Genomic DNA, 6810 nt, shown 5'->3' with positions numbered 1-6810 from the left:
CAAGCAATAGCGATAATTATCGCTATTGCTTGGTAATATGCCCCCTAGTTTTTATGCAAATGGCAGGGAGAGTGAAAGTTGACCTAGCCAACTCCCAGAGTTGCTATATTAATGAGGCCCTTTGTTTCTGGTCTCACAGATTACACCAGGTCTCTGAATCAGTGCCAAGGTTTAAGCTCCATTTGGGAGGGCTTGAAACTCCTCCGCTGGGCTTGTGCACACTGAGAGCGAGCGGGTGACCTAAAAAAACAAGCATTTACAATGCACTAGGCGTCACATTTCCTCGAGACCCATTTCATTGTAAATTGTAGGCATCACAACATCGGGAAGGAAGGTGGGTGGAAGGGGGGTTTGAGAAGGCACTGACAAGGGGTGGGCAGGTGGGGATAAGGGGGAGAAGGCACGGACAAAGGGAGGGCGGGCGAGAAGGCACAGACAACGGGAGGGCGAGGGAGGGGAGAAGGCACGGACAACCGGAGTGTGGGCGGGAGAATGCAAGGGCAACAGGAGAGAGGGCGGGGTTAAAGAAGGCACCAAAGCATGTTGTGCCTGAGGAGGAGACCCGTATTAAAGAAAATAGTGGGCACAGTGTAAAATACCTTGTACAGTGTAACAACCGAAGTAAAGGAGCCAGTAGCCTTGGGAGGATACAAATACTAAGGAGGGGCTAAGAAACCTCACATTGAATCAGAAAACAGCATTTACAAATGACAAAGACACAAGCCAATGAAAAATAAGAGCAGGGGAGTGGGCAAAGCTTCTCTCCGGACTGAACTACCACTGATCTTTGCAGAGCAAGGCTCGCGCCCTGGCTCACGCTCATCCTAAAAAAGTAAGAAATGGCTGGAGGTGTGATCCAGTTCTTTTCTTTCATTTATTCTTCCACAAGAGCACAAAAAAAAGTGGTCCATTTTTTTTTTATTCCTTTCTAAGACTATTTATGACAATCAGGCAGGTAGAATGTGGACACCTCAGTTTTATGTCTCACATAGAGCAGCGCATGCACTTCCTCTACGAGGCATCAAGTAATTAGTATTAAGTGTGAAACTCCACCCATTGCGTTTTATTTTGTTTTGTCCCTTGCCATTGTTTTAAATCTGGCATTGCTTTTTTTATCTCCCTTATTATTGGCTGGTGGGCCGATGAGTCACTTCAGTTTTCTTCCGTTTCAGGAGGAAGGAGCATTGACCAACTACAGTTACTTAACGCTGCAGGGCAGTATCTTCCAATGTAGGGACTATATATTCCAATGTAAGGACTACGTTGTTGTTGCCTCGTCTCACGCCCGGACAAGACCAGGACACACTTATTTAGTGTCTCTTATTTAGCGCACAGCTACCCCAACGGGGTGTCCCGGTGTCCCGGCGCTCTAGCGGGTGGAATGTCTCTTTCTCCATAAGATTTAGCAGAAGAGGTGTGTTTTCAAAGCCTTACGAAAGGGGATTTCTTCCTGGATTAGGCGGATAGACTGCGGAAGTTTATTTCAATGGGATGCAGCGCAGATTTGAAAAGTTTTTCCTCCTGATCGCATCTTTTTAAATCTCGGGATAGTGAGGAGATTTTTAGAGCTGGATCGCAAGGATCTGATGTTTTTGTAGGGGCGAAGGCAAGTAGAAAGATATGCAGAGCCCTTCCCCTTGATTGCCCTATGAGCCAGTGTAAGGGCCTTAAATTCAACCCTTTTCTGTATTGGTAGCCAGTGGAGGGAGCGGTGGTGTGGGGAGATATATTCTCTGAGAGAAATCCCACACACTAGTCGGACACTTGGGCCTGCAGTACATCTCTCTGTACAGTAGACAGCACTCGGGACCCTTTCTCCGTATTCCGTCCACTCGTGGAGTCTGGAGTGTTCTTCGCTCCACCGGGCTGAGTCCCCATGGGAGGGGCGAGCTGGCCTCACTCAGAGTATCTCTCTCCTGCAAGCAGTGCACCGGCCGCCTCTGCTCTTTCCTGGGTGTGTGAGTGCTACCAGCTCAGAATCGCTCCCTTTGAAGCCAACTTTGAAGCCGCAGGTGCTGGCAGCGTACATTGAGGTTCTGGGGCACCCCCTAGGGGCAGGAGGATGAGAAGAGGCCAATCTAGATAGCCACTTCCTCCTTGCGCCAGTTCTCCTCACTTTGGCCGGCGTGTCGGAGGAGCAGTGCCAAGTGGAGCTCTTCGTGAAGATATGAGGCAGCGCCGCGTTATCACTTGTTTTAATTGACGTTCTCCTTTTATGTCGAGTGTTTTCAGACAGTTTAGCCTGAATTAGTTCTGCATATTTCCCACGGTATTGTAACATGCTATGGGTTTATTATTGCAGAGCATATTTGACCAAGGAGGGAGAAAGCAAAGTCCTTGAGTATTTTTAAAAGTACCCGTGAAGTGTATGATTTCGTTAGATCATTTGGGGCACTAAAAAGCATGTGCACCGAACTGCATTTCATGATTTCATCATGTTTTCACTTGAGGAATCAATGCGAAGGACATATTGAGATTGAGAAACAGACGTTCATAGTTGCGAAGGAATAATCCGCCCAATTCATGACCCTAAATTGCGCTCGCAAGGGGCCGGATTCTGAGAATCCGGCCCTTTGCGAGAGCGATTTTTGCATTTGGGATTCAGCATCTCAAATGCAAAAATCGCTAATTGCGATGTCGCAAATGTGTGAGGAATTACATTTAAGGAATCTCCATTAGAGATTCCTTAACTGCAATTCAACATCCAATTTAAATTTGCGAATTCGCAATTTCTTGCCGCAATTTACCGCGAGGTCAGACCTCGCAGTAAATTGCGAAAACTCAGAAAAATGCATTTAAATGCATTTTTCTGAGTTGCATGTTACACACACACATGTCCTTTGGACATGTGTGTGTGCAACACCTGTGTGAAATTTCATTTGAGGGGTGCTACAGGGTGTCCTGTGGACACCCCTGGCACCCTTCAAATCGCAATCTTATTTGCGATTAGCTAATTGCTAATCGCAAATAAGGAATACTCCCCATTCATTCCTATGGGCCTTTTGGCCCATAGGAATGAATGGCGAGTTATTCCTTATTTGCGGTTAGCAATTTGCTAATCGCAAATAAGGAATCAGTAGGAATCGCATTTTATTATGCGATTCCTACATGATTACCGTTTTGCGAGTCCTTAATAGCGAATCGCTATGATTCGCTATTAGGGGCTCGCAAAACGGCCCGTTGATGAATCAGGCTGAATGTCTTTATCTATGGTGTGCCATTCAAAAATGTCTTCTTGGATAAACCGAAAACAAGATGTGTTTTCTTCACCACGACTCCTGCCTCTTTTTTTTTATTGGAATAGAATGTGGTAGTCTAGTTTGAAAATGCATGCTGGGATATGTTCCTTTTGCTAGGGCCTTCCTCCAGGGCAGCAGGTTTGTGATTAACGGACCACCAACTAGAAACTCGTTCTATTAGGAATGGCCTGTCGATATGAACATTACTAATGTAATTACCATTTTATAATGGCACGTATTTACCCTTTTTACGCGCACTCTCAATACTGGCTGATAAAAGAACAGAGGCCCAAGCAGTGGCGCCTTCATATCTTACATAGACTTCTATTTCTGGAGGGGGTGCTATTCCACAGAATACTCTTACTTAGTTTTAGATAGTTGGATTAAAAATGGCACATAGAGTGTGAGGTATAGTGACTTTTATCTGACTGAAAATGACCTGATTCCTTCCCCTCGGTGTTTGTAGGGCTGATGTTTGCCACAGCGCACCAGGGCTTGCACAGATGCACGCAAGCACAACAATTGTGTTTCTGTACAGATTTACTCATGAGCACAAATGCTCGGTCTGATTCACAAAGTACACTTATGTATGTGGGAAGGGCAGGTGTGAGTGTTCGTTTGTACTACTTCGGAAGATCAAATGGCGTTACTGTGTGCATTTATTTGGCCGTGCACCAGGAACTACTGAGTACATTTGACCTGTGGAGTTGGGACGTTTCTCTCGGTCCTTTGCTGAAAAAGGGATGCAGCACAATGCACAAAACACTTGACCATGAATGTCTTTTTTTAAGTTGTTGAACTATGACTGCTAATATTGTTGTGTACCTGTGTTGCCTGTGTGGGTATTCAAGTGTAAATTGTCAAAGAATGCGTGCTGTTTTTAATAGAGCTCCCCAGATGACGTTGTGCAGACTAATGTTCCTGCTATGTTTTGTGACTGTTCCTGTATCGGTAGTGGTAAACGAACACTCCTTTTTAGGTCTGCCCAGATGAGTATTGGCATCTTACCTCATGTCCAGGCTGGTGTTTGTATCAATCAATCAATCAATCAATCAGTGACACTTATAAAGCGCGCTACATACCCGTAGGGTCTCAAGGCGCTGGGGAGGGGGGGTGCCGCTACTGCTCGAACAGCCAGGTCTTCAGCTTCTTCCTGAAGGAGAGGTGGTCTTGGGTTAGGCGCAGGTCGGACGGGAGGGAGTTCCAGGTCTTGGCGGCCAGGTAGGAGAAGGACCTTCCTCCTGTAGTCGCTCTTCGGATGCGGGGGACGGCGGCGAGGGCGTGGTTGGCTGATCGGAGGTGGCGTTTGGGAGCGTAGAAGTTGACTCGGCTGTTGAGGTAGCTCGGGCCTTGGTCGTGTAGGGCTTTGTGTGCGTGGGTGAGGAGGCGGAAGGTGATTCTCTTGTTGATGGGGAGCCAGTGAAGGTCTCTCAGATGTCCGGAGATGTGGCTGGACCGTGGGATGTCGAGGATGAGTCTGGCTGAGGCGTTTTGGATCCGCTGGAGTCTCTTCTGGAGCTTGGCGGTGGTCCCGGCGTAGAGGGCGTTGCCGTAGTCTAGTCAGCTCGTGACGAGGGCCTGGGTGACGGTCTTCCTGGTCTCTGAGGGGATCCACCAGAAGATCTTCCGTAGCATGCGTAGGATGTTGAAGCACGACGAGGAGACGGCGTTGACTTGCCTGGTCATGGAGAGGGAGGAGTCCAGGATGAAGCCCAGGTTTCGTGCATGGTCTGTCGGTTTGGGTGCGGTGCCCAGGGCGGGAGGCCACCAGGAGTCGTCCCAGGCGGAGGGTGAAGAGCCCAGGATGAGGACTTCCGTCTTGTCCGAGTTCAGTTTCAGGCGGCTGGTCGTCATCCACTCGGCTACCTCTTTCATCCCTTCGTGCAGGTTGGCTCTGGCGGCGGCGGGGTTGTTGGTCAGGGAGAGGATCAGCTGGGTGTCGTCGGCGTAGGAGATGATGCTGAGGTGGTGTTTGCGTACGATGGCCGCGAGGGGGCTCATGTAGACGTTGAAGAGGGTGGGGCTCAGTGATGATCCTTGGGGGACGCCGCAGATGACTTCGGAGGCCTCTGACTTGTACGGTGGTAGGCGGACTCGCTGTGTTCTTCCGTCGAGGAAGGAGATGATCCATTCCAGCGCCTTGTCCCGGATTCCGATGTTGCTGAGGCGCCGTATTAGGGTGCGATGGCAGACCGTGTCGAATGCCGCGGAGAGGTCTAGGAGGATGAGGGCCGCTGTTTCTCCATTGTCCATCAGGGCTCGGATGTCATCGGTGGCGGCGATGAGGGCGGTCTCGGTGCTGTGTTTGGCTCGGAAGCCGGACTGTGAGGGGTCGAGGGATCCGTTCGTCTCGAGGAAGGCGGCCATCTGCTTGTTGACGGTCTTCTCGATGACTTTGGCTGGAAACGGGAGGAGCGAGATGGGGCGGTAGTTCTTGAGGTCGGTGGGGTCCGCTGTTGGTTTCTTGAGTAGAGCGCTGAGTTCGGCGTGTTTCCAGCTTTCGGGGAAGATGGCGGTGTCGAAGGACGTGTTGATGATGTCTCGCAGGTGGGGTGCGATGACAGCGTCGGCCTTGTTGAAGACGTGGTGAGGGCAGGGGTCGGTTGGTGATCCGGAGTGGATTGTATCTGCTTCCTATCGAACGCTAGCAGTGCAATGCACACAGATCTGTCTTTCATCTCAAAGTACATGGAATAATCGCTCATTACATTATCCTATAGATGTATTGTAGTCAGAAAACAGTGATATTTTTGTTTTGGTTTCTTTTTTTCATCGAAGCTGGATTTTTTTCAGGGCTTCAAATGTAAGCTGGCTTATTGGCTTTGCCAATCCTGCTGTAACTATTTGAATGATAAGTTTATGGTGCACAATGTCATAAGGGTTTAGACAGCACTAGCCCGACCTTTTACGAACACTAAAGCCCTAGGCACCAACCATTGGGCAAGCCACAGATTTATTAGTGTAAGAAAAGAAACACCTGCCCGCTATTGGGTTTACTGAAGTTGACCACCACCACCACAAACCCATGTCTGCAAACCAGGAGTACTCCAATACTGCTGGCAGCACAACATATTAACATTTGGTTTTTCTTTCTTCCTTTGTTCGTGATCAGATCAGCCCAAGTGGCTCAGTTGAATAAAGTAAAAGCTCCACCATTTTCAGTTCTCTAAATGTTTATTTTGAATCTAAGAAGTGAAGCTAGTATATCCTGATAACGAGGTTTTACTGGATGTTTCAGAGAGCAAATGCATAGGTAACATCAAGGACTATAGTTTCACATAACCTAATTTCCTTGCAAAATATGTATTATTACGCACTTATCAAATATGCCAAATTGGGGAAACAAACATCGTGTTGTGTCCTTCATGAAAAGAATTGCAGTTTTTAGCAACATGTGATTCTGTGCAGGAATGTATCCCCCCAGCCCACTCACCACCATAATATCCCCATCTTCGTCACCTATCAACAGAGAAGGATTTTTCCACCCGCATTTAAATTCTTGCACTGTTCTCCCTTGATCATAGTTTTACCATTAAAATTGGTGATTTGTAAACTCCTTGCGGAATAATGT

This window comes from Lissotriton vulgaris, unplaced genomic scaffold (genome assembly GCF_964263255.1).
Source record: "Lissotriton vulgaris unplaced genomic scaffold, aLisVul1.2 SCAFFOLD_971, whole genome shotgun sequence".
NCBI classification, from domain to species: domain Eukaryota; kingdom Metazoa; phylum Chordata; class Amphibia; order Caudata; family Salamandridae; genus Lissotriton; species Lissotriton vulgaris.
The sequence above is the reverse complement of the archived record's forward strand: the minus strand, read 5'-3'. Positions refer to the sequence as shown.